We start from the raw sequence: 11748 nt of genomic DNA, 5'->3' as shown, positions 1-11748 counted from the left end.
TTTAATTTTAAAAAAATCTATTTTAATGCTCTTAAATTATGAGCAAGTTAAATTAGAAACTGGGGAAATTTGGAGGAGCAAAGAAAATAGATATCTAGATCAATTGATCAATTGATCGATAGATAGACATGGGAGAAAAGAATTGTTCTGGTCCAGTCCCCGGACTAAGCTTCCCTGTCACTGGAAGAAAGATGGAGGATGCTCTGTAAGGGAGGGAAGATCCAGAATTTAGCAGTACCTCTACTGACCAACAAGACTAAGAATTGACTGTTGTCTTTGTCAGAGGCAAAGAATAAAGCAGAGAAAAGAGAGAAAGAAATGGAAAAAAGAAAGGGGGACCTCTGACATAAAAACTAGGTGCTCCTCACTAGGGCCTTTGCCGCCTTGGTTGGCCGTTTGGCCACTTGTTTGGCCACCAAAGCTCTTCTGGGTCCACATGTACTGTATATGTCCTAAGTCTTTTAGGGTGAGATTACATTCAGAGCCAGGAGCCCCAGCAGAGTCTCCTGAGTTGCAGCGCCACCTAGTGGACCCTTGTCTCCTTCTACCAGCTGCCAAGGCTCAGCAACTTCATCCAGCTGCGGCTCACGCAGGGTCCAGCCAGTTGACTTCCCAGAAGGCTCTCTCCACTGGCAGCAGGGTGGGGATCTGAGGAAGGAAAGTGGACAGATGTACTGTGTTATGCAGGCAGGAGAGAAAAGGAAACTGGTTGTACTTCTGACCAGATTTTCCGGCACACAGCAAATTCTCTTCATCTACCGGCCTGAGACAGTGCCCCAGTGCTCTGTATCACGGGTATCCTAGGAGTTTTGCAACTTCTAGATACAGAGCTCCATTTCCAGAGTGGGGTGGCTCTTGAGTTAATTATGTTTTCATGAAGAGCATAAGCTCAGCTGTTGTGTAGTGCACAGGACTGGCCTCAGTCCCTTGTTTCCACTTCTTCTTCCTGGTCTATAGATTAATAGCTCTAGAGGACATCTACTCTGACTGAAATTCTCACTATGCCCTTCCCTTTCCTTCTCCTCAGCCCAAACACAGAGCCACGTGGAAACCCAAGAGTGGGAAAGGAAGGGTAGGTGGAGCCAAGATGGTGGAGGGAAGCCAGGAAGTCGCCTCAGAAACAATGTTAAATCAAGCCTCTAAAAGAATTCTGAAATGACAGAATCCACAAAAAGACAGAGTGAAATAATTTTCCAGCCCGAGATAACTTAGAAAGACTTCAGGAAAGGTCTGTCTCACTTGGGCAAAAGAGGAGTGGAGCCCAGAGCAGGCAGTGTTGGGGCAAGCCAACTGAAGGCTCTTAGCCACAGCACAGATTAGCACCCAAGGCCCTGAGGCCCTGGCTCAGCTGGTCAGTGGTACAATAGGTCAGCTCTGAGGCCTCCAGCCCCAAAGCAGCAAGCAAAATGCCAACCCCAGGACCCAGGGCACAGCAGGCGCCACTAGGCTAAGCCACTCTACTGCAGTGGGCAAGCCACAAGCCTTAGAGGCCCTGGTGCAGAAAGCCAGTGACCAGGCCCATGATCCCCCAGTGCAAGAAGCTTGGGACAGTGCCCCCTGCACCCCAGGAGGAGAGCTCAACTTTTTAAAATGAGCAAAAAAATACAAAAGAGCCCTGACCATAGCACACTATTATAGTGACAGGGATGATCCAAACACAAACTCACAAGAGGACAACCATGCAATGTCAAAATGCCTACCTCAAAGGTAAATATGAATTGGTCTCAAGCCCAAAGAGTCCTCTTAGAAGAACTCACTACTTGACAAAAACTTCTGGGAAAACTGGAAAATAGTATGGCAGAAACTAGGCAAAAACCAACATCTCACACCATATAACGAGATAAGTTCAAAAATGAGCACAAGATTTAGATGTAAAGGGTAATACATAAGCAAATTAGGAGAGCAAGGAATAGTTTACCTATCAAATTTATGGAGAAGGGAAGAATTCATGACCAAACAAGAGATAGAGAGCATTATGAAATGCAAAATGTGTAATTAAATTTAAAAAAAGTTTTTGCATAAACAAAACCAATGCACCCAAGATTAGAAGGAAAGCAGAATGTTGAGAAACAATTTCTACAGCAAGTGTTTCTGGTAAGGCATCATTTCTCAAATATATGGAGAACTTAGTAAAATGTATAGGAATGTAAGTCATTCCCCAAATGATAAATTGCCAAAGGATATGAACAGGCAGTTTTCAGAGGAAGAAATTAAAGCTATCTACAGTCATATGAAAAAAATGCTCTAAATCACTATTGATTAAAGAAATGCAAATTGAAAACTCTGAGGTACCACCTTACACCTATCAGATTAGCGAATATGACAGAAAAGGAAAATGATAAATATTGGAGAAGAAGCATCGTTGTTGGAATTGTGAACTGATCCAACCATTCTGGAGAGCAATTTGGAGCTATGACCAAAGGGCAATCAAAGTGTGCATACCCTTTGATCCAACAATGCCACTACTATGTCTGTATCTCAAAGATATAACATTAAAAGGGGGAAAGGACCTACATGTACAGAAATATTTATAGCAGCTCTTTATGTGGTGGTAAAGGATTGGAAATTGAGAGGATGCCCATCAATTAGGTAATGGTAGAACAACATTGGGCAATAATCAACTAGCTCAAGATGGCAAGCAATCTGATATGGGTTATACATGTGCAATCATGTAAACATATTTCCACATTAGTCATGTTCTGAAAGAAGAAACAGAGCAAAAGGGAAAAGCCACAAAAAAACAAAAAATGAAAATATTATGCTCTGATCTGCACTCAGACTTTACAGTTATTTCTCTGGATGTGGATAGCATTTTCCATCATGAGTCTCTTGGAATTGTCTTGGATCATTGTACTGCTAAGAAGATCTAAGTCTATCAGAGTTGATTATTGCAGTGTTGCTGTTATTGTATACAATGTTTTCCTGGTTCTGCTCACTTCACTCAGCATCAGTTCATGTAAGTCTTTTCAGGTTGTTCTGAAATCTACCTGCTCATCATTTCTTGCAGCACAATAGTATTCCATTACATTCATACATCACATCTCGTTCAGCTATTGCCTAACTGGTGGGCACACGTTGCTCCCAGTTCTGTCCTCTGGGAAAATAAAACAGAACAAGCATAAAAAGGTCAGAGATATGGAAGAGCTATTAGACCCTCCATCTCTTCCCCTAGTCCTTTCTTCTCCACTCTAAATGCTATCCCTTCCCCACCCTATCCAACCAATCTTTATATGACACTAAATCCAGTCTTCTTATCATTTTAGTCACCCTCCTTGGGAAGAGTTCCAGGTTATCAATGTTATTCTAAAAATGTGGAACCCAGATTTGAGCCCAGTACTCCAGATATGGTCCAAACAAGACATATTATAGAGGACTGTCTTCCTTCCTTCTAAACACTATTCCCCTATTAATGCAACCCAAGAGGGACTTAGTTATTTTGAGCTCAGTGTTACACTGTGTGTATACACACACACACGTATATATGTGTACACATATGCATATATATTCACACACATACGTATATGTGTGTGTGTGTAAAATCTGTGAGTTTCCCTCTGTCCCAAAGCCCATTGGTATGGGAACTCTCTCCACATCAGTGAAGATGAATGCCCTGCACTGTATGAGGGGTGGGACAGAGTTCTTCAGTAGTCCCCTCGAGGACTCATCAAGCTTCAAGTCCTCTTTGGGACCCTTCAAGAGTTGACTTGCTTCAGGTGCTTCTTCTGGCTTCCATCTTCAAGAAAGAAGATGGAGGAAGCCAACCCCACTTTAGGTTTCTGAAGGAAAAGACTCTGGGAAGATATAAGGGGAGGCGGTAGTTTCCATCACGTCCCTATCCCCAGCTTCTACACTAGAGACTTTGGGGAGCTTCCCCTTGGTGAGATCTAGAACACATTCTCTCAATCTCTGTCTGTCTGTCTGTCTCTCTCTGTCTCCGTCTCTCTGTCTGTCTCTCTCTCTGTCTCTCTGAGTTATCTCACTCTTAATGGAAGAGTTTCTTCACTCTGTATTGTCTATTTTTCTATGTAAGCCTTTTATGATTTCTGTTTTGCTATGATTTGGATAAATGGGTTTTTTTTGCTATTCACTATGTTTATTCATTGTGCAGCTGGTATTAGGTGGGAAGGGCATCAAGTACTGAATTTAGAGCTTGGAGTCCTACTTCCCCCTGGAAATGACAAAGTGATCAGAACCCAATCAAATCCCCTAGACTAGGGCTGTCCAAAATGCGGCCTGCAGTGTGATTTATGTGGCCCACCTACAAGCATAGAAATTTACATAAATGCTTTAGTAAACGAAGCCCAGCTACTGCAGAGCTCTCACTAAAATGGCAAATCAAAATATATTGTCTATTGTTTCAATAAAAACCTAAGGTTGGTCAGCCCTGCCCTAGACTAACAAGACAGAGGGGATCAAATAGATGTAATCTTAGTCCAATACTCCCTCTCTCTTAGGAGAGCAGAGTAACCTCCAGCCCTAATCTTCCCTCCCAGCAGGAATAATATTCCCTTGGAGAAATATGGGGAGAAATATCTATCCTACTTCTCTTAAAGCCACTGGTAGGCCTCTCCCTTATACATTTCACATATGTGTATGTATACACATATATGTATGTATACTTATGATTATGTGTATATTTATATTATATCTATCTTCTTCTCTCTCTTCCTCCTCCTCCTCCTCCTCCTCCTTCTTTTCTCCCCCCACCCCCTCCCAACACACACATAAGGAGGAGGAGAGGGAGAGATGGGGGGAGAGATGGAAAGAGAGAGAGGAAAGGGGAAAAAGAGACAGGGAAGGAGAGGGAGAGATAAAGAAAGAAATGAAAAAGAGGGAGAAAGAGAGAGATATAGAGACAGAGACAGAAAAAGGATTGTTGTGCCCACTTCAGAAGGTTCCTACTTTTTCATTACTACACTCCTGGGTATACCACAAGTCACTGAGCCTATAGAATGCATTGTCAGGTGAAAGATTCATAACAACAAAGGGCCACTGCTGGTTTAGTGGGGGCACAGCAGATCCTCCAGCTACGTCTTAAACTGGGATCCCACTCTCCCCTCCCCCAGCAGTGTCGGGATGATGGCTCTTTGCAAAGGATGCATTAGCCTATTTTTCTACCTCTTGTGCAGTGAGAGTGGCAAGTGAGAAACTGAGCAGCAGGATCTTTCCCACACTCCCAAATGGTTTGGAAGATGGGGGGAAGGAATGAGCATTTGTATAGCACCTATTATGTGCCAGGCACTGTGCTAAGCACTTTACAAATATTATCTCATTTAATCCTCACATAACAATCCCTTGAGACGGGTGCTATTATTATCTTGGTTTTACAGTTGAGAAAACTGAGGCAGATAGTGATGAAGTGACTTGCCCAGGGTTACATAACTAGTAAGTATCCAAGGCTGAATTTGAACTCAGGTCTTCCTGACTTCAGGCCCAATCTATCCACTGTGCCATCTAGCTGCCTCTAGACACGTGAAAGATACAAAAGACTTGAGTCAGAAAATCTGGCCCCCAGTTCTCAGCTCTGGCATTTATTAGCCCTGTGACTGTGAACAGCTCCATAATTCAATTAGAAAATCATTTATTAGGTATGAGGAAGGCATTGTGCAGGGCTTGGGGGGGTACAATGACAAAAAGCAATGTTCCCTGCCCTTGTCACTTCTAGTGACAGCCCACTGTGTTGCTTCATGTATGCTAAAGTACTCAGATGAATCTGTTATATTATCCTTATTATTCCCTCCAGCAGCATCGCTTAAAAGCCACCCTGCCTTTTCATCCTGTGTGACTCGTCCATTTCCTCCCATAAATTTACCAAGAGGGACCACCCCACCCACTCGCTTTGTTCTGCCTTGACATTGCAAGGATAACAGTGGAACACAGTGTTCAAGCACCTGTTATGCTTTGCTTTTGCCAATGATCAGCCCATCTTGTTTTTTATCCATGTTTCTTTGATGACATCCTTTGCTCAGTTTGTCCTTCTTATTTTCCTGTTTATACAGCCTGCTCTCACCCACTTGTGCCCCTCCATTACCCTTTGGGTGATCTTCATTTTTAGCTTTTCAGAGACTGCAGTATGCTATGACTTGTTTTTATAAACCAACATATGCTCAAATAAATAAGTATAAGGTAAGCTAGAAAATGGGGCAGCTAGGTGGCACAGTGGGTAGAGCACTGACCCTAGAATCAGGAGGACCTGAGCTCTAATCTGGCCTTAGGCATTTACTAGCTGGGTGGCCCTGGGCAAGTCGCTCAACCCTGTTTGCCTTAGTTCCTCATCTGTAAAATGAGCTGGAGAAGGAAATGACAAATCACTCCAGTATCTTTGCCAAGAAAACCCAAGTGGGGTCATGGAGACTCAGACATGACTGAAACAACTCAGTAACAACGAAAGCTGGACAATGAGAGAGGATCAGCAGCTCTGGTGGGGGGTGAGGGGCGGGGCGGGGCAGGGCGGGGAGGGTATGGCTCACAAAAAAGGCTTCACAGCTGAGGTATCACCTGAACTGAGCCTTGAAGGAAGAGAATTCAGAGGCAGAAGAGGGACTTTCCATAGGGAGAATAGACTAATTTGGTTGATATGTAGTTTGTGTAAAGGGGGTGGGGGTGTAATAAATAAATAATGAGGTTGAAAAAGAGGACTTGAACCAGATTTTTGAGACAGAAATAGTAGGTCTTTGAGCAGGAGAGTGACTGCTCATACCAGTAATTTAAGAATTACAGGATCATAACTAGAAAGCTGGAAACCATCACGTGATCCCAGCTAGTTACCATTCTATAATCTCTCCTTCCCTTTTGGCTAATCTTGAAAATGCTGTCTACATTAGGCATCTCTTCTTTCTCTCCTCTCACCCTCTTCTAAGCTACTCTCTTTAAAGTTACCAATGATCTCTTAGTTCGCAAATCCAATGGTCTTTTTTCGATATTCATTCTTCTCCTCTACAGTATTTGACATTTTATTTTGAATACTCTCTGATTTTCATGTCAGGGAGTTCTCCTGGTTGTCTTCCTACCTATCTGACCACTCTTTGTCAGTCTCCTTGTTGGAGCTTTATCCAGGTCATGCCAACATTCTTTCCTGGGCCTTCATCTCTTTTCTCTCTATCTTGCTTGGTGATTTTATCAGCTTCCATGGTTTCAATGATCATTTCTCAGGTCTACTAAACCCTCTCCTGAACCTCCAATCCTGCATTAACCAACTATCTTTTAGGCATCTCAAACTGGACGTCCCATAGACATTTCAAACTAAATATGTCCAAAATAACAAAATAAATTTGTTGTTTTTCTTCCCAAACCCTCTTCTCTTCCACACTTCTCTATGACTACTGTGAGCACAAGCATCCTTCCAGTCACCCAGACTCCAAAACATGGGGTCATGCTTGACTCTTCACTCTCACTTACCCATATACACGTCTATTGCCAAACCTCGTTCTAGCTTCTTGCATATGTCTCCTCTCCCCACATATAGCCATCACCCTAGTTCAAGTCCTCATTACCTCTCACCTAGACTATTGGACTCATCTTCTAACTGGTCTCCCTGCTTCAGGTCTCTCTCCACTCCAATCCTTCTTCAAGGAGTAACCAAAACAGTTTTCCTAAAGTATAGTTCTGTACCACTCACACACTCCTTCTACCACTCAAGAAACGCAAATTGCTGCCAATTAGCTCCAAGAACAAATATAAACTCCTTAAATGTTCATCATTTAAAATTCTTCTCTCTTCCTACTACTTTTCCAGTCTTATTACTAATTCATACTTATTACTTATTATTAAGATTTCTTTCCACTTCCTCTATGATCCAATTACATTGCCTGCTTGCTGTTCTTATACAGCATTCCGTTCTCCCCCTCTTTCTTCTTTCTCTTTCTTCCTTTCTTTCTCTTTCTCTCTCACTTTATTTTCCTTCCTTCTTCCTTCCTTCCTTCCTCCCTCCCTCTCTCTCTTCTTTTCTCTCTCTCTCTCTTTCTTTCTATTCTGCATACTGCTGATTTATCTTTCTTTTGATTTATCACTCTAATATCCTATTCTGATTATGTCTCTCTTTTGCTCATAAGTCTTTTGTAATTCTCAGCTGTTTACTGAATAAATTCTTCCTTCCTTCCTTTCTTTCTTTTTTTCTTTCTTTCCTTCCTTCCTTCTTTTATTCTTTCTCTTTCTTCCTCCCTTCTTTTATTCTTTTTCTTTCTTTCCTTCTTTCTTCCTTTTCTTCTCTCTCTCTCTCTCTCTCTCTCACTCTCTCTCTCTCCCTCTCTCTCTCTCTCTCCCCGGGCTGCCCCCATGCTTTCATTCCTTACTTCTGCCTCTTAATTTCCTTTGCTTCCTTCAAGACTCAGTTCAAATCCCTCTTTCTGCTGCAAGCTTTTCTGGTACATCCCAGCCCCTCCATTTCCCACTTCCCAACTCTCCCCACCCCTTCCTGGTCCCAGCCCTCTCTGAGTGTTTTCCACCCTGAGGTTACTTTCCATCTACTCTGTATATATCATGTATGTACATAATTATTTACATGTTGTCTCTAATAGCTTGTGAACTCCATGAGGACAAGGATCTGGTTTTGCTTTTCTTTCTATCCCCAGCACTTAGCACTATGCCTGGCACATAAAAGCACTAAATAAATCCTTGTTGACTGACTGACTGACTAACTGAGAAGGAACCTCAGATGCCATCTAGTACAAACCTCTCATTTTTCAGATGAGGAAACTGATCCCCAGTAGGGAGATTATGTTATTTGCCTCAAGTTCAATGAGCCTCAAGATGATTTTGGCAGCTGTGTTGAAGATGGACTGGGGAGGGGAGAGACTGGAAGCAGGTAGATCATTAGAAGGTCATTTACAATGATCCAGGGGGCGGCTAGCAGTGCATAGAGCACTGGGCTGCGTATCAGGAAGACACATCTTCCTGAGTTCAAATCTGGCCTCAGACACTTAATATCTGTGTGACCCTGGGCAAGTCACTTAACCCTATTCACCTCAGTTTCCTCATCTGTAAAATGACCTGTAAAATGAGACGAGAATGGCAAACCACTCCAGTATCTCTGCCAAGAAAACCCCAAATGGGATCACTGAGAGTTAGACATGACTGGAAAATGACTGAACAACAGCAAAAGAAACACAATGATCCAGGCAAGAAGTGAGGACCTGAACTAGAGTGATATCTGTGTTAATATAGAGAAAAGAAAAGATATAAACAAAGCATTGTGGTAGTAGAATCAATAAGACTTGACAACAGGATGTAATGAGTGGAGAAAAGAGAAGAGGCAAGGGTCCAAGGTGAATGAAAGTAAGGTGATGCCACCAAAAGCAATAGGGAAGTTTGGAAGATGGTAGATTTGGAGGAAAAGGTGATGAATTCAGGGAACTGTGAGGTCATCCAGTCCAACCCCCATCTTGCAGATGATAAATCTGAAGCCCAGGGAGTTTGAGTGGCTTGTTCACATGGTCCCATAGCAAAAAGGGTCCGGATAGGGTGATAGAGAAGGATGGAATGAACCTCAGAGTAGGATGTTGCTGAGTAATGATAGCAGAGGGAAAGTCTGAAAGTGGCAGGGATGAATAAATAGCATGAGATTACTATGATATGTAACCTTACATCAAAGCAAAATTTACCTTTCTGTAACTACCACTACCATAACTAAAGACCTAAGCAGTTTGTAGGATCTATGGACAACCCCGAGGTCACACAGGGAGTAATTGACAAAATCAGTCAGATCATGGAAGGCCTTACATGCCAGCTAAGAAATATGAACTTTATTTAGTAAACAGGAATCAGAATAGGAAATTAGAAAGATAAATCAAGCAGCAGTATGCAGAATAGGTTGGAGAGGAGAGAGCCATGAACCAGGAGGCCAGTTAGGAGGCCATTAAAATAGTGGAAGTGAGAGATAACAAAGGACTGAACTAGGGTGATGCCGTGGGAGTGGGTAGGAGGGAATGGGCATGAAATATCTTCTGAAGATAGAAGCAACCAATTGGATAAGGGTGGCAGTAAGAAATGAGTCAGAGATGACAAAGGATTTAGAGCTGGGAGGGATCTTCAAGGTCGTCTAGTCCAACAGCCTCATTTTATAGCTGAAGAAACGGAGACCAGAGAGGTTGAGTGATTTGCCCAAGGTGACACAGGTAACAAATAGCAGAGCCAAGAACTGAACCCAGATCCTCAAAGTCCAGGTTCCCTACCTTTCCACTATGCCATTCTGCCTAGATTTCATGCGACTCAATGGGGCCATTAACAGAAATGGGGATGTCAAGAGGCAGAACTAGTTTGAGAGGAAGTTAAATTCAGTTTTGGTTTTCCCCTGTATTTCTTCTTTTTGAAGGAGGGGGATGGTAGATAAAATCATTACAATCTGGATAGTAATCGAATAAATTGAGGCTCAGAAAATCAGAGGTTCTAGGTTAAGTTTCGTAGATTCTAGAACCTTCTGGTCCTTTCCCAGTTCTTTAACCATTGTCCTGGAAGCTTTTCTTATTTCCCCTATCTATTAATATTTCAGTCTCCTTTTTCTGTTCCCAGTCTCTCTATTTCCTATCTCCAACCTTGGTCTGTTTTCCCAGTATCACTCCTCCAGCTTCCCTCACTCGCTATTTCCCTCATCCCTTCTGTAATTTCCCTTTCTAGAGAGGAATTCTTATGTCTTCCCCTTGTTTTCTCCCATCCCTGCCTACTCTGGCCACTTTTTCCTTCTAAACCCTATTCCCTTCGGCTAGAAAACCAGAAGCATTAGAGGGAAGACGAGCTAGCAAAGTTAGGAGCTCCAGGATTAAAGCCAAAGGCTGCATCTTTCACACTTCAGTGGAGGGTCATTGAAAGGCTCTTAGTGAAAGTCATTAGGAGATCATTAGTGCCAACTCCAAATCCCATTGAAAACCTGCTGAATTGGGAAATAGTTCTAAATAGTGCTGCTAGCCTTGTGTGAGAATTTAAATGCTAATTAAATGAATGAGAGCTAAGTGACTCGCTCAAGGTCACAAAGTCCTCTGCGTAGTCAAAATTAGAATTATGCTTGTGGTAATCCTTTGATTTCCCAACCACTCCATCCTATCATCTTCTTTGTCCTCTTCTTCTCCCTCTCCCTTTCCTTCTCTTCCTCCATATTATCAAGGAAAAATCTTTCTAAAAATCAGACAAGATATTAGATTTTGATAAAGACTCTCCAGGGTTTAATGAAAATTGAATACATACCAAAATATAAGACAAAATGCCATTTTATTGCATTTTCTCTGGCTGTCCCCAATGCCTGGATATTCTTTCTCCTCATTTCTACCTCCTGACTATCATGGTTTCCTTCAAATCCCAGCTAAAATTCTACTTTCTGTAGGAAGGCTTTCCTGATCCCTCTAAATTCTAGTGCCTTCCTTCTGTTGATTATTTCCAATTTATTCTATATATAGATTGTTTAGATTATTTAGGTTCAGGGCAGACCTGTGGGTATAGTTCTCTTTGTATATTCAAAATTCAAGAGCACCTGAATTTGTCTGTTTCCCCTCACACAGAGTATCTCTGTGATTTAGTGGAGGACAGCTGGATGGCACAGTAGATATAACATTGGTCCTAACAAGGTAACCTTGGGCAAGTCACTTAACCTCTTTCTGCCTCAGTTTCCTCAACTGTAAAATGAGGATAATAATAGCACCTACCTTCCAAGGTTGATGTGAGGATCAAATGAGATAATATTTATAAAGTGTTTAGCACAGTGCCTGGCACATGGTGCATGCTATCTAAATGCTAGCTATTGTTATTAATTATTATTATGAA

The sequence above is a fragment of the Trichosurus vulpecula genome, chromosome 4 (genome assembly GCF_011100635.1).
Source record: "Trichosurus vulpecula isolate mTriVul1 chromosome 4, mTriVul1.pri, whole genome shotgun sequence".
Classification (NCBI taxonomy): Eukaryota; Metazoa; Chordata; class Mammalia; order Diprotodontia; family Phalangeridae; genus Trichosurus; species Trichosurus vulpecula.
Note: the sequence above shows the minus strand (reverse complement) of the source record.